Source organism: Schistocerca gregaria, chromosome 2 (genome assembly GCF_023897955.1).
Source record: "Schistocerca gregaria isolate iqSchGreg1 chromosome 2, iqSchGreg1.2, whole genome shotgun sequence".
In the NCBI taxonomy this organism is placed as follows: domain Eukaryota; kingdom Metazoa; phylum Arthropoda; class Insecta; order Orthoptera; family Acrididae; genus Schistocerca; species Schistocerca gregaria.
The window spans coordinates 252297878-252325368 of NC_064921.1; the positions used below are offsets into that span (position 1 = coordinate 252297878).

The 27491-nt window shown below is 46.3% G+C and overlaps 1 protein-coding gene across 1 annotated transcript in view; it reads left to right on the forward strand.

Annotated features, from left to right (window-relative positions):
* The first annotated feature begins 8797 nt into the window (after positions 1-8797).
* Positions 8798-27491, forward strand: part of LOC126336800 (uncharacterized) — a 347186-nt gene continuing 328492 nt past the window's right edge. Inside the window, exon 1 of the mRNA XM_050000834.1 lies at positions 8798-8870. The gene's annotated coding sequence lies outside the window, so the exon portion shown is untranslated. The remainder of the gene's footprint in view (positions 8871-27491) is intronic.

Here is a 27491-nt window from a genome sequence, read left to right on the forward strand (position 1 = left end):
TTGGGAGTGTCGGTTATCCATACAGAGACATAAGAAGACTTTTGCTACGTGTTGGTTTATCGTTTCGCTATTTCGCTTTCAATAAAACGCCACGTTTTGCGTGTGTACGAGCATTTCCTAGGACACAGAAGAGAGGGAGTCCATCCTTTCAATCACGGACGAGATCGCACAGGCTATAAGCGATAAGACAACTGGAGAAGATGGGACAGCAGCCGAGGTGATGAAGTGGCGAGGCGACGAGGCGGTAGACGACATGGCCAACGTTATCAGTCAATATGCCAAATTTTCAAAACAAATTACTTGCCAGGAGGATGGACGAATGTGAACAGAGTGCCAGTACCTAAGAATGGGGCAACTGGATTGCAAACAACTACGGAGGACTATCTTTACAAGGGGTCGGTTATCAAGTGTTGTCGAAACTCGTCCTGAAGAGAGTACAAGTACAGATTGAAAGTATGATTGGGTATTAGCAAGCGGATTAAAACGTAAGAGGATGTATAGAAATTACACTGAAAAAAAAACAACGCTAAGGAGGAGTTGAGCGATATAAACGAAAAATAGTAGCCGCGTTTCAATGTCTGTAAGATGGTCATGACAGTTAGCTAGCTTTGAGATTGGACGTGGTGAGCTGATGTTAGCCAAGAATGCATCTAAGGTGACAGAGAAGCCATTATCAACACGTTATTGAATTTGAACGAGATCATGTAATACGGCTACGAGAAGCTGGACGTTCCTTCTGCGATACTGCTGAAAGACTTAGCATGATTTTTTGTTTGTTTTTATGATTTTGAATTTAAAATTATGCTTTATTGTTCATTTGTCAGATTGAGTCGATGAGATTTCGTACGACAGCAGTTTTACTCTCGTGGTTATCCCTTTAGCCTGACTGCAATTTTGTACGTCAATATGGTGATTCGACCTGTTGTGCTGCAGTTCATGAACAACATTCCAGGGGGTGTTTCCAACAGGCTAATGCTCGCTCACGCAGCGCTCTACAGAGTATCGACATGTCGCGTTGGTCCTCACGATCACCAGATATATATATATATATATATATATATATATATATATATATATATATATATATATATATATATATATACTCCTGGAAATTGAAATAAGAACGCCGTGAATTCATTGTCCCAGGAAGGGGAAACTTTATTGACACATTCCTGGGGTCAGATACATCACATGATCACACTGAGAGAACCACAGGCACATAGACACAGGCAACAGAGCATGCACAATGTCGGCACTAGTACAGTGTATATCCACCTTTCGCAGCAATGCAGGCTGCTATTCTCCCATGGAGACGATCGTAGAGATGCTCGATGTAGTCCTGTGGAACGGCTTGCCATGCCATTTCCACCTGGCGCCTCAGTTGGACCAGCGTTCGTGCTGGACGTGCAGACCGCGTGAGACGACGCTTCATCCAGTCCCAAACATGCTCAATGGGGGACAGATCCGGAGATCTTGCTGGCCAGGGTAGTTGACTTACACCTTCTAGAACACGTTGGGTGGCACGGGATACATGCGGACGTGCATTGTCCTGTTGGAACAGCAAGTTCCCTTGCCGGTCTAGGAATGGTAGAACGATGGGTTCGATGACGGTTTGGATATACCGTGCACTATTCAGTGTCCTCTCGACGATCACCAGAGGTGTACGGCCAGTGTAGGAGATCGCTCCCCACACCATGATCCCGGGTGTTGGCCCTGTGTGCCTCGGTCGTATGCAGTCCTGATTGTGGCGCTCACCTGCACGGCGCCAAACACGCATACGACCATCATTGGCACCAAGGCAGAAGCGACTCTCGTCGCTGAAGACGACACGTCTCCATTCGTCCCTCCATTCACGCCTGTCGCGACACCACTGGAGACGGGCTGCACGATGTTGGGGCGTGAGCGGAAGACGGCCTAACGGGTGTGCGGGACCGTAGCCCAGCTTCATGGAGACGGTTGCGAATGGTCCTCGCCGATACCCCAGGAGCAACAGTGTCCCTAATTTGCTGGGAAGTGGCGGTGCGGTCCCCTACGGCACTGCGTAGGATCCTGCGGTCTTGGCGTGCATCCGTGCGTCGCTGCGGTCCGGTCCCAGGTCGACGGGCACGTGCACCTTCCGCCGACCACTGGCAACATCGATGTACTGTGGAGACCTCACGCCCCACGTGTTGAGCAATTCGGCGGTACGTCCACCCGGCCTCCTGCATGCCCACTATACGCCCTCGCTCAAAGTCCGTCAACTGCACATACGGTTCACGTCCACGCTGTCGCGGCATGCTACCAGTGTTAAAGACTGCGATGGAGCTCCGTATGCCACGGCAAACTGGCTGACACTGACGGCGGCGGTGCACAAATGCTGCGCAGCTACCGCCATTCGACGGCCAACACCGCGGTTCCTGGTGTGTCCGCTGTGACGTGCGTGTGATCATTGCTTGTACAGCCCTCTCGCAGTGTCCGGAGCAAGTATGGTGGGTCTGACACACCTGTGTCAATGTGTTCTTTTTTCCATTTCCAGGAGTGTATATAGGCTGTACATGATTGCTGTCAGCGGTGGACATCAGAATGTACCGTCGCAAGAAGACAGGGCTTGGGTTGGTCACATGTTCGGCTTATGGCTGTGGAGCACCTGCTGCATCTGCAGTAACAATTTGAGCAATAGTTGGCACCACAGTGGCACAATGAACTGTTTGTTACAGATCAGTTACTTCAAGGACAGCTCCGAGGTAGACTCCCTATAGCGTGCAGTCCACTGACCCCCGAACTATCTTCTGGTAAACCTTCCGGGATGTAAGGTCGTGGTCCATGAAACTCTTCAGCTCCTAACGTTTCGTCCAGAGCTGCGCTGGACATCTTCAGAGGGGTGTTTCTCCTCCGGTGAGTCTTGCCGACTGACGGGTCGTACGTCTGAGAGCGACTTATATATCTTAGAAAGTGGGCGTGGCCACAGTTACACGTGATATGCAGAGATAACTAACGATCGTAATCTCGTCACAGATAAAACTGTCTAGCAATTCTGTAGTGCTACTGTCCAAATATCACTAAGTTTCATGGTCTCTTCTTTCCGATTAAAATTATCCCTATGTTTATATATTTCAATTGCTTCTATACAAAGACGTGGGTAATAGTTCGTCGTCGTAGATAAAATTTTTGTTTCGGAAAACTTACATCCCGGAAGGTTTACCAGAAGATATGTCATCCGGTCGTGAAAGCCTTCATACCCCGAACAATCGCCAGTGGTTTTCAAGCGAGAGTTCATTGGAATTCAGGGTGTAAATCTGGTTGGTGCCATTGATGGCTATGGATTGATTAGAAGTAGGCTAGCTGACGGCCTGTCTGCAGCTTAGACCACTGGAGTTATGGTCGGGGGTGAGATTTCGTTCGACAGCAGTATTACTCTCGTGGTCATCCCACGCACCCTACCTGCAAATCTGTGAGTCAATCTGGTGATTCAACCTAATGAGTTGCTATTCATGGACAGCGTTCCAGGGAGTGTTTTCAACAGGATAATGCTCGCTCACATAGCGCTGCCGTAACCCGAGATGCTCTACAGAGTGTCGACATGTCGCGTTGGTCTGCACGATCACCAGATCTGCCTCCAGACTTGCACATATGGGACACCATCGGACGACAACTCAAGCATCAAACACAAACAGCATTAACCGTCACATTACTGACCGACCAAGTGGAACAGCTAATGAACTCCGTCTCACAAACTGACATCCGGCACTTGTATAATACAATACATGCACGCTTACATGCTTACTTCCAACATTCTGACAGGTATACCAGTTATTAATGTAGCAACATTTCATACGTGCAATGGGGCCCGCATCTCGTGGTCGTGCGGTAGCGTTCTCGCTTCCCACGCCCGGGTTCCCGGGTTCGATTCTCGGCGGAGTCAGGGATTTTCTCTGAATCGTGATGGCTGGGTGTTGTGTGATGTCCTTAGTTAGTTAGGTTTAAGTAGTTCTAAGTTCTAGGGGACTGATGACGATAGATGTTAAGTCCCATAGTGCTCAGAGCCATTTGAACCATTTTTGAACTTGCAATGGGTTATCTCGTGCTTACACAAACCTGTGATCTATTCAGTGTTAATCACTTAAATATGTGGTCCAGACAAATGTGTTCCCGATATTGCATTTTCTATATTAATTATTTTCTTGTGTCTTTTTTCCGTTAGTGTACATTTATATCGAAACAATTGATAGAATATAGGACTTTAAGAAACAAAATGACTTCGTGGACTTCACGAAGGGATTTGAGTGCATCGATAGACAGACTCTTGGAAGGATCCTAAAGAAAAGAGTATTACACGGCGCTACACGAGAATAAATAACTTAAATTCTAAAAGACGGAAAAAGATGGTTGAGATTTAGAGGAGCACTACCGGAAGAGTTTGAGGTCAAGACTGGTGTCAAAGTGCGAAATGGATTGTGACCAGCTCTGTTCAACATAGCGCTGGACGAAATGACCAGAAAACTCAGATTAATAAACGAGAATAAACGAGAAAATGGGAATACAAAAGACGCATGTGAGAGACAAAAAGGACAATGGGTCGAAGTGGACTGCCTAGCCCTTGAGGACGACATAGCGACAGTGGGACTGAAGAAGACGCAAAGACGCAACTCGACAAAGCAAGACAGACAAAAAGGCGGGACTGACGATGGTCTACAACAACACAAAGATGTTGTGTTACCCGAGATGTGCACGATCTGACCAGAAGTATCCGGAGGCGTCGCGCGAGGTAGCCGCTCGGTCACAGGCGTCTTACACGGTTCAAAATTGTTTAATAGTATTGCCGTTCCTTGCATGTAAGGCCTTCAGCCGTGATTGTGGGCATTTGCCTTAAAATTCTAATTTGGTATTTGTATTTTAGCAGTAAGCCTTAAAACCTTATTTACTGCCGTTCCTGGCGTCTGATGGCTTCTGCTGTGTCTGTGGCGACTTAGTATTTCAATACCTGTAGGTTGTAAATTGCAGCGAGTTCTTACACAATTCTTAATTTGTTGCCATTCTTGACGTCTGCCCAGATCACAGTGGCTTGCTTTTAAAAAAATCAGTTGTATCTGTATTTAATGGTGATTTGCTAAATTGTAACCCACTGAAAACACTATTATTTAGACAGTTGTTTATTCCTTCATTAATAACGTGTGGTTTTTTTAATTTTTTGTTGAGTCTGGAATTATTGGTTTAAAATAAATTGTGTGTAACTCTAAAAGGCAACCAATAGTAACTGATTACGGACCCGTCCACAATCGTAACCGAATACTGCCTTCCCTTGACTACCATGTTTCACATCCAGAAACACTGCGAGCTGTGTGACACACTCCATTGTCCTACTCGTAGATGCTATCATACTTAGCATCGAGGGGTGGACAGGATAGATGAATACTTTTGTTGATCCATTCTGCCTTCCAGAATGACTAGATTACTCAGTGAATGCCACGAAAGCATTCCCCAGACCATAAAGCTCCCTATTCTGGCCCTGATCTTTCCGACTATCGAACGGCAATTCGTCCGATGGAGCACAAAACGCGATTCGTCCGAAAAAGCCACCTGTCGCAACTCAGCGGACGACCAGTTGCGGTATTGGTGTGAACATTCAGGCCTTCATCGCCAATGAACAGAAGTCAGCAAAGGAGCATGGACCAGGCACCTGCTGCAGAGGCCCATATGCAGGAACGTTCGCTGAAAGGCCGTTGAGGAGACTGTTAGCAGCCCCTAGGTTCATCTGGCCGGGAAGTTGCTCAACAATTGCACGTCTATTCGTCCCCACACATCTCTGCAGACGTCGTTCATCACTGTCCTCTGTGGTCCGTGGTTTACCACAGTTGCCTCGGCATTAGCTTTAGATAGCGCCATTTTGCCATGTACGGTATACAGTACTTTAACTACGGCGGCACGCAAACAGTTTACAAAGCTATCCGTTTCAGAAATGCTACTACCATTAGCTCGAAAGCCAATAATCATGCCCCTCGGGATGTCACATCGATGGCTCTGTTGCTGCATTTCGACAACGACTGTACTGTTTTCTGCACCCTTCTGACACGCTTTGTATACCCTCCGCCACTAGTTTAAAAATGGCTCTGAGCACTACGGGACTTAACATCTGACGTCATCAGTCTCCTAGAACTTAGAACTACTTAAACCTAACTAACCTAAGGACATCACACACATCCATGCCCGAGGCAGGATTCGAACCTGCGACCGTAGCGGTCGCGCGGTTCCAGACTATAGCGCCTAGAACCGTTCGGCCACAGCGGCCGGCTTCCGCTACTAGTGCTGCCACCTGCCATCTGTTAGTGGTTATTTCACATCGGCGTGGAACATAGGCGTGATCACATGAATATGACTGGACTGTGTATATGCGATTGAGAAGATGAAATTGGATGAAATCGCGCAGAAAGAGAAAAATACTGAGGAAAATACTGGGCCCTAAAAGAGATGGTGACACATAGGTGTGAAGGCCTAGGGAAGAAGTGCACCGAGACATAACAATGCTACGAGGAATTCGATTGTGGAAAGTAAGATTTACGGGACAGGAGGAGAAGATTAGTGTTTAACGTCCCGTCGACAACGAGGTCATTAGAGACGGAGCGCAAGCTCGGGTGAGGGAAGGATGGGGAAGGAAATCGGTCGTGTCTTTTCAAAGGAATTATCCCGGCATTTGCCTGAAGCGATTTAGAGAAATCATGGAAAACCTAAATCAGGATGCCCGGAGACGGGATTGAACCGTCGTCCTCCCGAATGCGAGTCCAGTGTGCTAACCACTGCGCCACCTCGCTCGGTATTTACGGGACATGTGATGCTGATAAATACAGGGTGTTTCAAAAGGAACATACCGGTTTTAAGGTGTTGTAGCATTTATTACGTCCAACTTAGAATTGTAGATAATACACCAATTGAAAGAGCAACTCAGACAGTTTTGCTTGTATACCTTTGCGCAGTGTGAAGAGTATGGAATGACACAGAGTGACTGAAAAACGTGTTGAACGAGTGCGAGTCTTTCACGCTTAGCCCCAAGAAATATCCCCGCGGAAAGTTTTTGGGCCTTTCTTCTTCCGTGAATCAACTGTAACTGACGTTTCTTATCTTGATCCGCTACAGCTGTGCCTCGTGCCTCAAAGGGAAGAAGCTGAACAACACATTATTTGGAAGGAATATGGTACGCCGCCTCACTGGGATAATCAGTACGCGACTGGTTAAATGTTGTATCCGACCGGTGGATTGGGCGCAAGGGACCGGTTGACAAAGGATTTCATGCATGACCTCCATCTTGACAAGGGCTGGCGCAATCATGTGTATGTGGCTCCGATACCAGCTGATCTACGCGACTTCAGAAACAGTGTTGTTGCAACAGTTACTCCCGACACATTGGTCAAGGTTTCGGAACTACTCGCCTATCGACTGTGTGATCGGTGTATCAACTGAATAATTTTAAGAAAACTGTTTGTGTTTCTCTTTCATTTGGTGTATGATTTATAATAGTAAGATGAATGAAATAAGTGCTACAAAGCCTTGAACCCCATACATTAATTTTTAAACGCCCTATGTGGATATAATGATGAAAGTTCTGTGGGAGGAACAGGGAGGTCAAGAGGAAGGATAGGAACCAAATGTTGAGCTCAGGAAGGAATGAACTGAATTGGGGACCAAGGTGGAACGGAAGAAAAACTGGAGAATCAAGTACGGACGACGATGATGATGATGATGATGACGATTTGGGTTGAGGGGGTGGTCGACATCAAAGTCATCAGCGCCCTGACGAGAAGTCAACATGAAATCTCATGGCTGTCCCAATATACTGAGCAGTTTATAACATAAAACCTGCCCGCTGCCCCAACAGTTGAGGGATGAGGCCTGACAGTTAAAAAAATTTCAGCACTGTGTTAACACGGTATCGGTATCTGCGAGTTGGTTGGGCAGATCTCCAGCGAGACCGAGTGCTGCCCTAATATCAGTATACACAGCACACGTAGCCACAATATGCTGAACCGTAAGCGGCACGCCACAAACTTCACAGAATGGTGGATCCTCAAAAAAAAAGTTCAAATGTGTGTGAAATCTTATGGGACTCAACTACTAAAGTCATCAGTCCCTAAGCTTACACACTACTTAATCTAAATTATCCTAAGGACAAACACACACACCCATACCCGAGGGAGGACTCGAACCTCCGCCGGGACCAGCCGCACAGTCCATGACTGTAGCGCCTCAGAGCACTCCGCTAATCACGCGCGGCGGTGGATCTTCCCACCGGAGGAGGAAGCCATGTATGAAAGGGCTATGCCCGATGCGCAGTCTGGTAAGCAAAACGTCCTTCCAGCGTCGAGGCTGACATGAGCTCCGCCAAGCCTTTGTGGTCGATTTGAACGACCGCAGTTTGTTGTCTGACACCTGCAATCATTCAGTCTCCCATTGAGAATCGAGTACACACCGTGAAGCAGACAAGAGACTAGGATACCGAACATCTCAGAAGAAGAAGAAGGAGGAGGAGGAGGAGGAGGAGGAGGAGGAGGAGGAGACAAGAAATAGGATGGAATGGTTGAGGGAGGCCATAACGACATAAGAAGAAGAAAAGAAGTAGGAGGACTTCCGTTAACACTAGTGAGCAGAAATGAGCACCGAAGCCGTGCTCTTCTGCAGTTGTTATTTTCCGTTCGGGACGTGACGGTAGCTGGCGGCTCAATGAGGCGACGTCTCGCATTGCGTGGCGGCGCGCAGATGGGCAGATGGGAGCTCGAGGCTGCGGCTGCGGCAGGCGGGAGACGGCGCGGGCCGGCCAATTGCCAGTCGTCCCAGGGCATCCGGTCAGCCGCGGCCGCGGTGTCCACCAGCGCCTGTGGTCTGACCCAGCTGCCTGCCGACAGGTAGGTCGCGGCCTTTGTGTACGTCCGTGTCGATTCGCGAGTGCGAACGAATTTTACGCTACTGAGCATTAAAATTGCTACACCACGAAGATGACGTGCTACAGATGCGAAATTTAACCGACAGGAAGAAGATGCTGCGATATGCAATTGATTAGCTTTTTAGAGCATTCACACAACGTGCTGACATGAGGAAAGTTTCCGGCCGATTTCTCATACACAAACAGCAGTTGACCGGCGTTGCCTGGTGGAACGTTGACGTGATGCCTCGTGTAGGGAGGAGAAATGCGTACTATCACGTTTCCGACTTTCATAAAGGTCGGATCGTAGCCTATCGCGATTGCGGTTTATCGTGTCGCGACATTGCTGCTCGCATTCGTGGAGATACAATGACTGTTAGTAGAATACTGAATCGGTGGGTTCACGAGGGTAATACGGAAAGCCGTGCTGGATCGCAACGGCCTCGTATCACTAGCTGTCGACATGACAGGCATCTTATCCGCATGGCTGTAACGGATCGTGCAGCCACGTCTCGATCCCTGAGTCAACAGGTGGGGACGTTTGCAAGACAACAACCATCTGCACTACCAGTTCAACGACGTTTGCAGCAGCATGGTCTATCAGCTCGGAGACCGTGGCTGCGGTTACACTTGACGCTGCATCACAGACAGGAGAGCCTGTGCTGGCCGAAGTGGCCGTGCGGTTCTAGGCGCTGCAGTCTGGAACCGCGAGACCGCTGCGGTTGCAGGTTCGAATCCTGACTCGGGCATGGATGTGTGTGATGTCCGTAGGTTAGTTAGCTTTATCTAATTCTAAGTTCTAGGGGTTAATGACCTCAGAAGTTGAGTCCGATAGTACTCAAAGCCATTTCAACCATTAGAGCCTGCGATGGTGTACTCAACGACAAACATGGGTGCACGAATGGCAAAACGTCATTTTTATGGACGAGTCCAGGTTCTCTCTACAGCATCATAATGGTCGCATCCGTGTTTGGCGACGTCGCGGTGAACGCACATTGGAAGCGTGTATTCGTCATCGCCATACTGGCGTATCACCCGGCGTGATGGTATGGGGAATTATCGGTTACACGTCTCGGTCACCTCTTGTTCGCACTGACGGCACTTTGAACAGTGGACGTTACATTTTAGATGTGTTACAACCTGTGGCTCTACCCTTCATTCGATCCCTGCGAAACCCTACATTTCAGCAGGATAATGCACGACCGCATGTTGCAGGCCCTGCACGGGCCTTTCTGGATACAGAAAATGTTCGACTGCTGCCCTGGCCAGCACATTCTCTAGATCTCTCACCAACTGAAAACGTCTGGTAAACGCTGGCCGAGCAACTGGCTCGTCACAATACGCCAGTCACTATTCTTGATGACCTGTGGTATCGTGTTGAAGCTGCATGGGCAGCTATACCTGTACACGCCATTCAAGCTCTGTTTGACTCAGTGCCCAGGCGTATCAAGGCCGTTATTACGGCCAGAGGTGGACGCTCTGGGTACTGATTTCTCAGGATCTATGAACCCAAATTACAATTACATGTCAGTTCTAGTATAAGACATCTGCGTAGCTATTATAATGGCCAGTAGTGTATCTCCGCATTCCCACATCGTTTTCGTTATCATCATCATCTTCTTCTTCTTCTTCTTCTACATATACACCATACTCCGCAAGCCAACTAGTCGTGTGTGGCTGAAGGCGACACCAAAATTGTGGCACTGTAATTGCCTGCCGAAGTTTCGTTATATTACCTGTGTGAGCGGATGACTTTACATTGTATTACAATTAAATTAATTTGCTAGAAATACACTGATAAGCCAAAACGTAATGACCACTGCCCACAGGTACGTTGGAGGGCTCTTGGTGTCGTTGCGGATACGTGATGCTGCACAAAAGTATGTAAGCGGAGCAGACACGGACGGGGAATCACCTTAGCGAAGAAACGGTCTACAAGTGGGGAAATTCATTGAGATAAACGACTTTGACAAAGGGCAGATTATTATTATGCAGAGCATGTGAACGAGTTTCTCGAAAGCGGCGAAGCTGATCGAATTTTCACATGCTACTGTCGTGAGCATCTGCGGAGACAGCTAGGACAGTGTAAATGGAAATGAGGGTAAGGCATTGTAGGCCGAGCGTCCCCCATTCCTGAAAGTTCGGCCGTCGAAGGCAAGTACTTATTGCATTAGACGCCACATTGGGCGACTTGATGACGATGATGAGGACAACACAAGACCCAGACCCTGAGCGGAGTAAACCTCCTGCCACAGCCGGGAATCGAACTCGGGCCCCTTAGCGTGGCATTCCGCGGCGGTGACCACTCAGTTAACGGGGGCGGACAGGACAGTGAAACTACCACTAGGCGCTAAATGGGTGAACGTCCACGACTATTCACAGTCGGAGGCTTGTCTGCACTGTAAAGTAGGATAGATGGTGATCTGTGACATTTCTGTCGAAAGAAAAGAATGCTGGCGCACGAACAAGTGTTTCGGCGCACAAAATTAATCGTACATTGTTGAACATGGAGCTCCGCACCCGACCACCCATACGTGTTCACATATTGACCCAACGACATCGTCTATTACGATTGGGTGGGCACGGGGGCCAATAGGATTCGAACGTCGATCAATCGAAACGTGTAACCTCTTCGGGATAATCACATTTTCGATCCACTAGGTCGATGGTCGTCTCCAGAAACGCCGGCATCGAGGTGAACGACGGCTCGAAACGTGCAGTGCGCCGCGGCCGCGGACTTGTCGGAGCAGCACTAAGCTGTGCGAGACACTCTCCTGCGCTTACATGGGACCTGTGGCTGTAATCTAAGATACGCTAACACTTGCGAGCCACCTGCATAGTTTCAAGCTTGATGTCTTCCCCGACGACGATGTCATCTTTCAGCAGTGCAACTGTCCCTGTCTCTGAGCCAGAACCAGGCTACTTTGGTTTCAGGAGCACTATAGTGAACTCACTATATTCGCTTCACGTAAATCCTATGGAACCTATCTGCGTCGTTATCGGGCGCCATCACCGCCTACGCAAATCAGCGCCCCGTTATTTAAGCGAATTACGTGACCTGTGCGTGATGTCTAATGTCACACACCTTCACAAAGCTACCAGCAAACTGTCGGATCCTTAATACACAAAGTCAGTGATGCATTTAGTTCCAAAGACGCGCAGATAAGCTGTTAAGCAGATGGTCGTAATGTTTTGGGTCATCAGTGTGATTACTATTTTTGAAGAGAATCGCCTCTACAATGTGAATCTCGAATCCGTCTTACTTCTTTATCTAAATTTTCACCACAGCAGCTGTTCGGTATGAGTCACACACGTCCGAGATTTGTCAGGTCTGGAAGACAAACAATGAAACAATACCCAGCTGACTCCCCTAACACCGCAAACTGTGCGGCTGATCCCAGAGCAGGTTCGAGTCCTCCCTCGGGCGTGTGTGTGTGTGTGTGTGTGTGTGTGTGTGTCTTAGGTTAATTTAGGTTAAGTAGTGAGTAAGCTTAGGGACTGATGGCCTTATCATAATATTTCATACGCATTTGAACTTTTTTTTTTTTTTTTAACTCCGCAATTGCGATATTTAGCCCTCTGCCAATGAGGTAAACAGCGAACTTTACCGAGTTACCAACGTCAATTAAAATTAACCACATCTTGAAATATTACGCTCTACTAAATATTTTCCTTTGTTACTGAGAATCCCTTAACGTTAGGTAACGATCTTGGAACTGGCTCTTAATTCTTGCATGCATCTTGTTACAAAATACGGGTGAGAATCGCAAGCTGCACCAATATTTAATTCAAGCCACAGTTTGACGACCACTGTCCTAGACTGATGAACAGTACTCAAGAACCGGTTGAACAAGTGCCTTGTAAGCCACTTCCTTCGTGAACTAGTTACATTCCCTTATGATGTATGCTGTGAATCTCAGTTTGGCATCTGCTTTTCAAAAAATGGTTCAAATGGCTCTGAGCACTATGGGACTCAACTGCTGTGGTCATGAGTCCCCTAGAACTTAGAACTACTTAAACCTAACTAACCTAAGGACATCACACACATCCATGCCCGGACTGCACGCCTAGAACCGCGAGACCACCGCGGCCGGCATCTGCTTTTCCTCCTGTTTGTTTTATGTGGTTGTTCCACTTACGGTCGCTCTGGATAGTTACTCAGATCTTGCGGCAGATACTGTTTCAGCAATTTGTCATCATCAATATTGTCGCTGTACAGTAATGGATTTGGTTTCCTATCTACGTGCAATAAGTTACATTTATTTACATTCAACTGCCAGAGCCGGCGTCATTAATCAATCCTCTGCACGTCGTTCTGCAAATCGATACTGTCTCCTGTTATTATTGCTTTGTTGTAGACAGCCGCATCATCTGCGGACAGTATTAAGCAGCTTCCGACGCTTCCTATCAGATCATCCACATACATTGTAAGCAGTAACGGTCTTATCACACTTACATGGGTTACTCGGGAAATTATCTTTACATCTGTCAATTTTGTTTCGTTAAGGTCGATGTGCTGGGTTCTGTCTGCAAAAAAGTCTAGAGTACAGTAGCAAATCTGGTCCCATACTCGGTAATCTATTTTTTCACTAAACGGCAGTGCGGAACGGTGTCAAATGAAATGCATTTCTGAAGTCGGTGCACATGGCATCAAGCCTAGCTCCGTTGTCTATAGCGCTACGGATCTCATGGAGGAATAGAGAGAGTTGAGCTTCGCAAGATCTCTGTTTGCGGAACCCGTGTTGATTTTCATAGACGAGATTTCCGTCATATTTCCTGACCATAAAACACATTCTATAATTTTACAACAGACTGACGTCAACGGTATGGGCCCATCTATAAGTATGTGCATCTGTCCTGCGAGCTTTTCTGAAATCTGGTATGACCTGCGTTTCTTATCCTAATTGTGTAGATAGTTTGAAGAGCCTCTTCCAAGCTTCTGTTTTCTCCCATAGTCTATCACTCGCAATATCCTCTCCGGTTCACATCACCCTTCACCTGATCTTTCAGTTTTGCTCGTAATCTTCGTCCAGTTCCGTCCATTCTAGGACTCTTATTGGAAGTCTTTCTTGTACCGTCCTTTTAATGTTGCCAATCCACTTAAGCCTATTTCACTCTGTAGTTTTTAGGGGCTTGATCTGGAGGGTGTTACGTATTGTTTGATTCCATGTCCTGTACCTTCTCGCCTTACCCAGGATACCTCTTAGAAAATGCATCTCTGTTGCCTATACTCTGTTCAGATCTTTCTTTGTCAACGTCCAACACACTGATACATAGGCCAACACTGGAAGATATGACTTGAATATCATAATATTTGCTGTGGTAGGTATTTTGTAATTTCTAATTTTTTCGATACACAGTAATAATATTTTGAACTATTTTCTCTAGAATTACATCCTTCATTGTTTCCTTAGTTAGTTACTTTACTTCCTAGATACTTGAAAGCATCTACGTCTTTAACAATTTTTTCCATTAACACTTACACTCTACATTTGTTTATTTTCCTACTGATGTCCTTTACTTCATTTTTTGTTGAACTTATTTCCTTGCCTGCTTCTTCAGTTACTCTCTGCCAAGTATTTAATTCTTGCAATTTCTGCTCATTTTCTTACCATGCATTTGCTATGATTTTCATATCAACTGCCATCTACTCTTGTCCACTACTATATTAAAAAGCACTGTCGAGAGCACACTTCATTGCCGAAACTCTCTGTGCGTCCTAAATGATCCTGATTTTTTTGTCATCTCTTATAATACGATCCAGGCATTTGTTGTACATGTTTTATCCTCAGTTGCACTCCTATTGACAATTCCAGCTATTCATACCTTACCATATGACTTCTCTTCTAACACTCTCGTAAGCCTTTTTTAAACCTATGTAGGAACTACGATGTCTTTCCCAAATTTCCATTTCTTTTCCACAATCTGTCTGACTGTAAATGTGGCATTTATAGTTGATGCTCCATGTGGAAATCCTTATTCTTCTTCCCTTAATTGTAGTGCTATCTTATTCCTGACTTCCCAGAAACTTATATTTTCATCAATCTTCATGCAGTGGCACAGCTGCAATTCTCACAAAGACCTTTGCCACCCTTCTTAAAGATACGTACAATAATTTCCTTTATCCAACCATCAGTAATCTTTCCATATGTCTATCATCATTATTCTATACAGCCACTGAATTCTGACAGGCCCTGCGGCTTTTATTAGGCCCCTGTGATGTCATCAACACCAAGAGCTTCGCATTTTTCATTTCTAGTACAGCTTGTACATTCAACATCTGCAGATCTTCTCTTTCTATTTCCTCTGTGTTGGTGATATTTCTTACGTCTCTCTTCGTCTCATCGTGTGTGTGTGTTTCACCATGTCCTACATGTAGTTTTTGGAAGTAGACTTTCCAAACTTTCAAAACTACTTCCTCGTCCTACATGGGTTTTCTTTCTTTGTTGATGACTTGAATTTTTTTTACTCTTGATTTCTTCTGTTACCTAATATGCGATGCGGCATCTTCTTGTCATCCTTAAAATTCTCTATTTCTTCTCTGACTTTTTCTCGAGACATCATTTTAGCCAATGCTGTAATTTTTCTTGCTGCTCTACTTAATTGTTTCTATTATCTCCCATTCTGCTTTTGAACCATTCTCTCCTTGCGTTGTTGTTCTTCTTCTTTACTTTTCTCATTACACTTACACTGCTAGTCATTAAAATTGCAAATACTATGAAGGAGGCATGGCCGGCCGCTGTGGCCGAGAGGTTCTATGTGCTTCAGTCCGGAACCGCGGCTGCTGCTACGGTCACACATTCGAATCCTGCCTTGGTCATGGATGTGTGTGATGTCCATAGGTTAGTTAAGTTTAAATAGTTCTTAGAGCCATTTGAACCATTAAAGGCGGCATGCAACAAACGTTAAATTGGCACTATGTGTATTAGAGTCGAGTCTTGCTAGTTCAGTCTCGTTAAATCGAAGATGTCCTCTGCGTTGTGTATGTGGTGACAACCTGTAACCGGACTTTTGGTCGGTACAATGCTGACTTTGTTCACTGCGGCTCTAGAAGGAGGAGGGTTGGCGGGACCTTCGCCCCGGTGCCTTTTATCCCAGGATAAAAAGGATCTGCGGTATTCAGTTGATAGCAGGCTGCATAGACTGGATCAAGGAAAAATCACCGCCCGACTGGACTCGGGTTCAAATGCTTCAATGGCTCAAGCACTATAGGACTTAACATCTGAGGTCATCAGTCCCCTAGAACTTAGAACTACTTAAACCCAACTAACCTAAGGGCACCACACACATCCATGCCCGAGGCAAGATTCGAACCTGCGACTGTAGCAGGCGCGCGGTTCTGGACTGAAGTGCCTAGAGCCGGCCGGGGTGGCCGAGCGGTTCTAGGCGCTATAGTCTGGAACCGCGCGACCGCTACGGTCGCAGGTTCGAATCATGCCTCGGGCTTGGATGTTTGTGATGTCCTTAGTTAGTTAGGTTTAAGTAGTTCTAAGTTCTAGGGGACTGATAACGTCAGAAGTTTAGTCCCATAGTGCGCAGAGCCATTTGAACCATTTTTTTTTTAATTTTAAGTGCCTAGAACCGCTCGGCCGCAACGATCATCAAGGCCAGTGTATGTTTCAGTACACTCAACAAATGGGAGCAGTTGTCGGGATAGAACGCCATCGAATACTATAATGCTATGTCAGCGGCTAGGTAAATGCAAATGTCGTGTGATACGTGTGATAAGGACCTCCCGTCGGGTAGACCGTTCGCCGGGTGCAAGGCTTTCGATCTGACGCCACTTCGGCGACTTGCGCATCGATGGGGATGAAATGACACCCAGTCTCTGAGCGCAGAAAATCTCCGACCCAGCCGAGAATCAAATCTCGTCCCTTAGGACTGACATTCTCTTGCGTTGACCACACAGCTACCTTTTTCTTCTTCTTCTTCTTCTTCTTCTTCTTCTTCTTCTTCATTTTGCTCGGTATTGTTCGTTGCATTTGGTCTGGGCGGACGTAACGAGACATCCGTTCAAGATGATCGTTGATTCCTGCTACTGGGGACGCAGCGGCTGGGTGATTCCGAGTGTTCTGTCCGTTACTTCTGTAACTATTTAGTGGGACTCTCTGCAACAATACTTTGCTCACTCACGAATACATAATACGTTAAATTACGTAGATTTTTATAAAAATGACTTGAAATATGTACAGGTACTTGATCTTCGCAGGTAAGCAGTACATCACACTGTGGTGATAAAAGTAATGGGATACCTCCGATTATCGTGTCGGGCCTCCTTTTGTCCGGCGTTGTGCACCATCTCGACGTGGCATGGACTCAAGTCGTTGGAAGTCCCCTGCAAAAATATTGAGCCATACTGCCTCCATAGACGTTCATAACTGCGAAAGTGCTGTCACTGCAGGATTTTGTGCAAGAGCTCACCTCTCGTTTATCTTCCATAAATGATCAATGGGCTTCATGTCCGGCGATCTGGGTGGCCAAAACATTCTCTAAAATTGACCAAAATCTTTTTCAAACCAACTGCGAACAATTGTGGCCCGGTGACATGGAGCATTGTCGTCTACAAAAATTCTATCATTGTTTGGGAACGTGGCGTCCTTTAATGGGTGCAAATGGTCTTCAAGTATCCGAACATCTAGAGATCCCGGCGGAGATTCGAGACCTCCCTGGGGCATGAGTGTGTGTGTTTGTCCTTAGGATTATTTAGGTTAAGTAGTGTGTAAGCTTAAGGACTGATGACCTTAGAAGTTAAGTCCCATAAGATTTCACACACATTTGAACATTTTGAACATCCAGAGGACGCAGTCCATTACAAGTAAACAGCGTACACCACTGTGGAGCCACCAACAGCTTGCAGTGCGTTGTTGACAATTTGAACTCGTGGCTTCGTGGGGTCTGCGCCATACTCGAACCCTAGCATCAGCTCTGACCAACGGAAATCGGGACTCTTCTGACCGGGTCACGATTTTCCAGTCCATGATATTTGGAGAGCTACGGCGCCATTTGGTAAACAATACTATCAACCCTGGTTCACGAAACTTGTAATTTGGACAGCGACTGTTACATTTGGCTGTGCCCCGTCTTCGAGGTTTGTGATGTTATCATTCAACAAGATAACGAGAGACCACTCTTGCGGCTTTCCTCGACGCAGAAGCAGAGCCATGCACGCCGGCGGGAGGACGAGATTATTGTGTAACGTCCCGTCGACAACGAGATAATTAGAGACTGGTGCTCGGATTTGGGAAGGATGTAGAAGGAAAGCTGCCTTGTCCTTTCGAAGGAAGTTGCCTCAAATGATTTAGGGATATCACGAAAACCTAAATCAGGATTACCGGACGCGAGTTTGAACGACCTTCTTCGCGAATGCGAGTCCAGTGTACCATCCACCACGCTACCCCGTTCGGTCATGTGCACCGACAGCAGTGCGCCCAACAACAGAATCACGATTGATATATCCGTGTAGCGATGTTCCGACGGTAGATAACGTACCAGATTGTAGTAAAGAGAACCCAACGCCTGACCTGGGTGTGGGTGTGCCTTTGGGTAAACAACACGATGAACACTGCTTCGCCTAACCGGTAATATGGACAGCGACTGTTACATCGGGTTGTGCCCCATCTTCGAGGTACCTGTGATGTTATCATTCAACAAGATAACGCGAGACCAGGTGTTGCTCGTGCTGCGTCTCTTACTGTTGCTCCAAGCGGCACGTTCTGCAGATCTCTGACCCGCTGGAAACATCTAGTCGTTCATCGCCAAGAGACTGGCAAGCCACCTCTCGTCCGTCACGGCGATTGACACATTGATGATCTCTGCGACAAAGATGAGACGACATGGAATCACGTATTAGTATCCAGGTTCAGTTCGAGTCGATACTCAGGCGGGTTGGAGCCACTGTTGCCCCCAGAGTTTCCAACACTGTGGGCTAAACTTAGCATCCTGCATACCACGGCTTTTGCACACTCATTTGTGCTAGCCGTGCACTCTGAAAATCACATATAACCGGACTTTGCTGATGATGACTGGTTAGCAAAGTTAAACTAAGAGTTTCGAGGCATTTAAGACGACTCTAGTAAGACGTATGTCGAAGATAATATAATGTTAAACATGCAGCTTCAGTATTTCTTGACTTTCAGAAAGCATTTGACTCATTATGATTCTTTCACTTATACCTGAAAATACTATCGCTTGGGGCGTCAAGCTAAATTTGTGACCATCAGGACACTTCTTTCTGAGCTAGTCGAGTCTAGTTTACTTGTATTCGACAACAGAGTTAGATGATAACTGGGCAGCGGCTGAGACGCAAGAATCGAATATACGAGCACATACAGGGAAACCGAGTTCGGAGATGACGTCACAGGACTTGCTATAGAGTTTAAAGGACGTATACGAAGCTCATTTCTGATCTCTCGTGCGTAGGGTAAGGGGGGAGGGGAGGGTACCTTGTTCGGCTATTAAACATTTCCTTTCCTTTCCACGACTTTATGCTTCCGTACGAACCCTGATTTATCTTGCCTTCGCGTTCCTTACGCCAAAGGTACGTTGATAGCAGAAGAATCGGTGTGTTGTCTGTTGAATATACCAATGCTCTAAACTTTTTCAGTAGACTTTCGCGGAAAGGACTGTCTTCTCCCCATGGATTCCCGTTTGTCTTTACGTAGCTGTTTCCGTAACATATGAGTGTTGATCGAACCTGTCGTAACAAATCTAGCAGCTCACCTCTGAATTGCTTTGATGTCTCGCTTTTATCCGAGCTGTTGCTGATCCTACACAGTCGATCAGTAGTCAAGAATGGATCTCACAAGTGTTCTCTGTGTGCGGTTTCCTTTATAGATGAGCTACATTTTGTTAGAAACCTCCCAATAAACCGAAGTTCGCTTCAATCGAACTTACTCGTTTCGTTTCATATTGCTTCGCAGTGTTACGCATAGATATTTTAACTGACGTGACTGTGTCTAACAGACCACCACTAATGCTGTATTAAAACATTAAATGTTACATACACACTTCAAGGGCCGCTGAAAAATGCTCGGTGTTGGGATAACCCATTGCATGATAACCGTTGCCCTCCATACACCACCATTCCAACCTAATTTTCGCGATGTGAATGTCATATGCGATGGAGGCACTAGAAATTTTACACAGTCTACCTGTTCTTCACACCTGATTATTAATTTTTTTATAAGAGCAATGCCATTTTTATTTCATTGCTATTTAATGTCCTGAACAGCACTGGTACTCGTTTGAATGGGGTATAGCGATCTGTTTCGACCCTAAAATTAGGGATTCTTATGACTTCTTTCTCCGCGTAGACTTTATACGGATTCTCAGCACTCTAGCAGTATACTAGAATAGATCGTGCTACCGTCTTCCCGTGTGACTTGTGGCGAACGCCCTACATATCCAGAGAAATATCACAAAAAATGTATGGAAACCATTCCCCTCTGCTACTACTTATTTCAGTTGTTCGTCGGTTGGTAGTGTAGTCTTTAGTTGTTTGAATATTTGTGAAACTCTCCAGAATTTTTACGAGCAACGGCTCTGAAATATAATAATTTCTAGACTTTTCCCTTTCTATGGGTGCTGTCTCGCTTTTATCAACATTTATGGTGATCAGCCATTCGCCATGAAGTATGGAGACCCTGTATGTGTAATCAAGGAGCTGAATCAGAGCCGTTTTGAAGAACTGCTGTGTAAGTCGTTCTGCGTAAGGAATCATCCATCGGCGATATTTCCGTATACACAACATCGACCAATCTAAATGTCGCATTAAAAGCTTCATCACAGTGCAACGCACTGCAATATTCGAGGCGTCAATGTTTTACCACCAGCAGTGAAGTCCGAGACCAGTGATCTGCCTTTTTTCACAAAATTGTTGCTTTCTGACTAATGACAGCATATCATTAGGGAGAAGTGTCTGCCCAATGATAAATACAGCGTAGCTCTTAATGGCGGCACAAAGAATCGCGAAATAATACGGCGCCAGCGTCCGTATCATATCTGAAGCGCGTCTGCGTAAACACGCAATACGATAAACACTACACCCGTACCGCGCAGGCCGCAATTTGCAGTCTTTTCTGTTTGGTGCTACAGCTCCACGTTGATTTTTTTAGAGTAAACCGCCATTTGAGTGTATTGTTACCTAAATCTTCCGTGCTATCTACCTTTCTGCTTTTGCCATTCTCAACTACAATGCTACAAGTTGCTAGACTATTATTATGTCACATCTGTTAAGGCCGTCCACAGCAGCTAAACGAAACTAACGTAAGTCTTTAAGATGAACTGTCAAAGAAACACAAAAACCATGACATGTCACTAACGCTGATACACCTACACCTATACCCTGCAAGATACTTTACGGTTTGTGGTTGAGGACTCCTACCTCCGTCACTGCCCCCTCGTCCACGTTTGTCAAGTCTCCGCAAGAGCTCTAAGAAATTGCGAACGAAATCGATGGTTTTTTTTTTTTTTTGATAAAAACTGATTTTTCTCTCAATTCACGAACTTCGTCAGTGACAGATGCACGGCCAGGAGGAAACCAACGTTTCGTGGTGGCATTCGGCCTATAATCTCTTGCCGGATTCCAGTTGTCCATTCGTCAGAGCTAGTCGAAAAAGCCAACGATCTTTTGGTACTGCGGTCCTCCTGGACGGACCCGTGCTCACTCTGCTCGCCTTGAGTCCATCTCGTCGACACTCCTACTGAAGTCTTGCAGTACGGTCAGCTGCCCGTGCGGTTTATCGGAATGACGCTCCCATGTCCCTCACGACAATGATTCCAACTTTCTCCGATTCCGGAAGCTGACGATAAGCAGCACAAGGACGTCCACTTGGCATGCTTTGCTGCGCTCTCCACCTGAAAATCTCCAATAACGTTATACACACCCAATTACCGTCAAATGCTCACACTAATCATCCGTAGGAATGGCTTTTTTCTTTAGTGAAAGTAAGCTCACATAAGGATGGAAATTTTTATCGACGCATCCAAAGGAAATACGGGCTCAGCATAAAGTTTTCTCCTGATTAAAAAGATTTAACTCTAAGAAACCGCGTTGTTTGTTGCAAATGGTAGGTCACTCAAAGTTTCTTCTGGATACACTTCAACATGTTCTCTATTTGTTGACCGTAGAACGTCTAGGCGATACTCAATTTCTCTCAATATTTTGGCCACCACGTCTTGCGTCAGCGATTCTACAGCGCGCTAGTGCTGTAAGAGTTTGCATACCAGGAACTGACGAGCTAAACATTTTATCTGTAATATGAGCAAGAGAAATGTCAGGAGGGGTTATGTTTGCAAAGATGAAGGCGTTGATAATGGGCCATCTCACCGACCCATTTGCGCGGGATGATTTAATCCCAGATCTGGTAAACAAATGATCCCCAGTATGTCGGCAAACCATCTTGTATATAGCTGTCGTTGAAATTCTATAACTGACGTGCTATATAAAGTTCCAACATGTATCCATAAAAATTTGATTAATTATGTTACCACTTGCAACAAACCGCACAACTGCGTCTAGCATTATTGCTTAGAAATTAATTTTCACAATCAAGGAAAGATTTTGTGCCCACTCGTTATACGATTACCAGTTTTATAGCGTTCGGTCAAGATGCCGATGGTGTAAAACTCTCCATTTTCTTCAGTGAATAATAGTGTTTCCAAACCCACTCTATAAGGTTCAGAAGAAAAGTTGCTTTCTGCGGTATGCAAACTGAATACATTGCTGGAAAAATAAATAGTGCACCTGGAAAGACTACATCGATATTGGTGCGATGTCGGCATATGTCTCCTGCGGGGTAGTAGATGGTTTCAACGTCGTCGGCCAACAGATAACGTAGTGGCATAGCTAGCAGAGTGCAACCTGTGTCTGCACTTTAATAGGGAATGTTCACAGCCTCAAGGCTGTGTGTGGTGCCGATGTGTGAAGCAAGGAGGCAACCGTGCCACAGAGACGCACTCGTGCTTCCTACAGCCAGCTGTGCGAGTTTGTAAGTGGTCAAATTGTGGTCTTCCGAGTGGCGGGATGGTCCCCCTGGAGAACTGCCACAAAAGTTGGGCGTGTAGTGTCAATTGTGCAACAATGCTGGTATCAATGGTCATGTGAACATTCATACACCCGTAGACGAGGTTCTGGATGTCCACGCCGCACAGTCACACGCCAGGATCGTCGTATTGTAAGGGCAGCAATGAGTATCATACACCTAACGCTCCACAGGTAACAGAGCTTGTGAGCTCGGCCGTGTCAACATGAACTGTTGCGAACCGTTAATTAACAATGGGAGTATGGGCATGCTCACCTCTATGCCGTCTTCCACCCACGCTACAGCATCGACGTGTATGGCTCGACTGGTGCCATCAGTGGATCTCTTGTAGGATGGAATGGCGAACCGTGGTCTTCAACGATATTTTGCTTGATTGCAAGTGATGGTCGTTTGCACGTATGCCGTAGACCTGGTGAGCACTGTCTTTTACAGCGCATTCGTCTAACGAGGGGACCTACAGGGAGGTGGATTGAGTTATGAGCTCCCACTTCGCCTGGTTATAGTGTGGGTGGGTACCTATCACACCCTAAAATTGTAGGTGCCAATGCGGCTACATTTTTGAAATATTGCCTGTTAAAGTTTGGGAAGCTCTTTGAATAAAGAAAAGTTTCACTCTCGTAGCAAGCGAGCGAGATTCCCGTCCAGGCTACCCTGGTTCCAGACCCGTCTATGCTACTTTTGTTTCCTTCTTTTCCAAATGCCTCTTAATTTTAGTTAATCGTGAACATTCCGCAATGAACTGATTAAAAAAGGATTACAAGCCTCTGTAAATCAAAATTACAAATGAATGTCACATTTTGTTTGAATCTCTTGCGTTTTTTGTATTTAACACGATATTAACCGTAATGTAATTTCTTGAAATATTTTATTATTGTTCAATTTTTTCATTGTATTTTTAATTTTGTTCTGTTGATGTAGGAAATATTAAAAAAGCAACGAATGAAGGATTAAAAATATGTTTCATTTAATGGAAAGTTAAACGATATTTCCTATATTTTGACGAGTACATTCCGACGGATGATACTTGTTATAAAAACAATCGAAACATTTGTACTTTCGACCCCATGAACATTGTACGAATGCACATTCATTTTCTTCGCAATCGCATCTGTATTTTCTCATGTCCGCAGGAAACGCCACTGCATTTACGTTATGGAATACTTCTTTTTGCCATGGATCTAGCGTCGCGAAAACAAAAGTAGCACAGACGGGTCTCGAATCAGAGTCGTCTGGACGGGAGTCTCGCTCACTTGCGACTCGGCTACTTCCTCACTTGCCACGATACAAACTTTTTTGTATATAAAGAGCTGCCCAAACTTTAACTGGCAATATTTCAAAAACGTGGCCGCATTGGCACCTACAATTTTAGGGTGTGACAGGTCCTTGCCCACACTGTAAGCAGACGAAGTGGGAGCTCATAACTCAATACACCTCACAGAAGGTCCCCTCGTAAGACACAGCGACCCCGCCCCAGGACTTATGGTTTGAGGTTCGATATGTTACAACTTTCGTTCACCTTTAGTGGTTTTGGAGGGGACGATAACTAGCGCTCGGAACGTGCAGAATCTTGTTAGACCTATACTTTGGCAAACGTGCAATATGAAGCTAATGTGTTGTTTCAACTGGATAATGTTAGCCCACACACTCCTCGTGAAACTAAACGACCTGTACAACACGTGCAGCAACTTCGCTTGTCAGCACAACCTACGAACTTACCTCTCTTGAGCACATGTGGGATATGATTGGACGAGAAGTGACTCGCGGGACTCGTCAACCAACACTTCTTACAGATATACATGAACAGGTCGAGCAGCCGTGTCATAACGTATCCCAGGACAGTATTCTCCACCTGTACGATCGACTGGATGCCAGTATCAGCGTCCGTATTTCCGCCCGTCGAGGCAACACCACGTATTACACTGCTGGCCATTACAATTGCTGCACCAAGAAGAAATGCACATGATTAACGGGTATTCATTGGACAAATATATTATACTAGAACTGATATGTGATTACATTTTCACTCAATTTGGGTGCATAGATCCTGAGAAATCAGTACCCAGAACAACCACCTCTGGCCTTAATAACTTCCTTGATACGCCTGGGCATTGAGTCAAACAGAACTTGGATGGCACGATACCACAGTTCATCAAGAATAGTGACTGGCGTATTGTGACGAGCCAATTGCTCGGCCACCATTGACCAGACGTTTTCAATTGCTGAGAGATCTGGAGAATGTGCTGGCCAGGGCAGCAGTCAAACATTTTCTGTATGCAGAAAGGGGCGTACAGGATCTGAAACATGCGGTCGTGCATTATCCTCCTGAAATTCAGGGTTTCGCAGGGATCGAATGAAGGATAGAGCCACGGGTCGTAACACATCTTAAATGTAACGTCCACTGTTCAAGGTGCCGTCAATGATAACAAGTGGTGACCGAGACGTGTAACCAATGGCACCCCATACCGTCACGCCGGGTGGTACGCCAGTACGGCGATGACGAGTACACGTTTCCAATGTGCGTTGACCGCGATGTCACCAAACACGGATGCGACCATCATGATGCTGTAAACAGAACATCCGGAAAAATGCCATTTTCCCATTCGTACACCCAGGTTCGTCGTCATCGCAGGCGCTCCTGTCTGTGATGCAGCGTCAAGGGTAACCGCAGCCACGGTCTCCGAGCTATTAGTCCATGCTGCTGCAAACATCGTCGAATTGTTCGTGCAGATGGTTGTTTTCTTGCAAACGTCCCCATCGGTTGACTCAGGGATCGGGACGTTGCTGCACGATCAGCTACAGCCATGCGGATAAGATGCCTGTCATCTCGACTGCTAGTGATACGAGGCCGTTGGGGTCCAGCACGGCGTTCCGCATTACCCTCCTGAACTCACCGAGCCATATTCTGCTAACAGTCATTGGATCTCGATCAATGCGAGCAGAAATGTCGCAATACGATAAACCGCAATCGCGATAGGCTACAATCGCGACCTTTATCAAAGTCGGAAACGTGATGGTACGCATTTCTCCTCCTTACACGAGGCTTCACAACAACGTTTCAACAGGCAACGCCGGTCAGCTGCTGTTTGTGTATGAGAAATCGGTTGGAAACGTTCCTCATGTGAGCACATTGTAGGTGTCGCCACCGGCGCCAACCTTGTGTGAATGCTCTGAAAAGCTAATCACTTGCATAGCGCAGCATCTTCTTCCTGTCGGTTAAATTTCGCGTCTGTAGCACGTCATCTTCGTGGTGTAGCAATTTTAATGGCCAGTAGTGGTGGTGGTGGTGGTGGTTAGTGTTTAACGTCCCATCGACAATGAGGTAATTAGAGACGGAAATCGGCCGTGCCCTTTCAAAGGAACCATCCCGGAATTTGCCTGAAACGATGGCTAGTAGAGTAATATGTGTGTTTCTACACGGGTCGATATCTGGTACATCAGAACCACTTGTGGTATTCATCAGTAAATGTCATTTGATACACTCCGTGTGCACTATTGCAACAACAAATCTTGAGTGACCTGCAAACCTCTAAATGGAAGTACTATTTTTTGTGGGAGTGTAGGATGTGCTTTTCTTGATGTATTTTTGGCTGGAAGGAGTCGTAATGTGGGCGTATTTTAGCCGGAACCCCCTCGCTCCGAGGGCGAGTGTGTAGAAGAGTAGTAAAGCGTGTAAGGGACGCGGCAGGGAGGCGCCACGTATCGAGCGCTCGGCGGGGGCACGCCCTGACCAAGCGACGCGCCTCATGCCGCTCCCTCCAGCTCCGTCCATTATCCTCCGCGACCTCCTGACACCGATTCCGAGAAGGAAACCCCAGGGGCTTGTGCGTGGCCGCAGACCCAAGGTCGCCGATAAGCCACCAACTTCTCTGGCAGGTCCGTAAGGGTCAGCCCCAGCGGCGTGTGGCCTTATCTACAGCAGCAGGAAAAGCTTAGCCACACTGAAACTCCGCACAGAGCGGCTATATAAGAGCCGAGTTGGCGCGATAGTGGGGCTGGAGGAAAATAAGGATTAAGTTTATCTAAAGTGACACGGAATGGAAAGTAGATGACGGGTATTTTCCCTACCACTGTTACTCAGGCTCCTGGATCCGGGCGACCGCTACAGACGCAGGTTCGAATCCTGCCTCGGGCATGGGTGTGTGTGTGTGTGTGTGTGTGTGTGTGTGTGTGTGTGTGTGGTGTCCTTAGGTTAGTTAGGTTTAAGTAGTTCTGAGTTCTAGGGGACTGATGACCTCAGAAGTTAAGTTCCATAGCGCTCAGAGCCATTTTGAACGATTTTGTCTTTTGTCCCATCATTTTGATCTGAGTGTAGCACTTGCTGAATGTACTCTACATCTACAAACATACTCCGCAATCCACCATACGGTGCGTGGCGGAGGGTACCTGGTACCACAACTAGCATCTTCTCTCCCTGTTCCACTACCAAACAGAACGAGGGAAAAATGACTGCCTATATGCCTCTGTACGAGCCCTAATCTCTCTTATCTTTGTGGTCTTTCCGCGAAATATTTGTTGTCGGCAGTAAAATTGTAATGCAGTCAGCATCAAATGCTGGTTCTCTA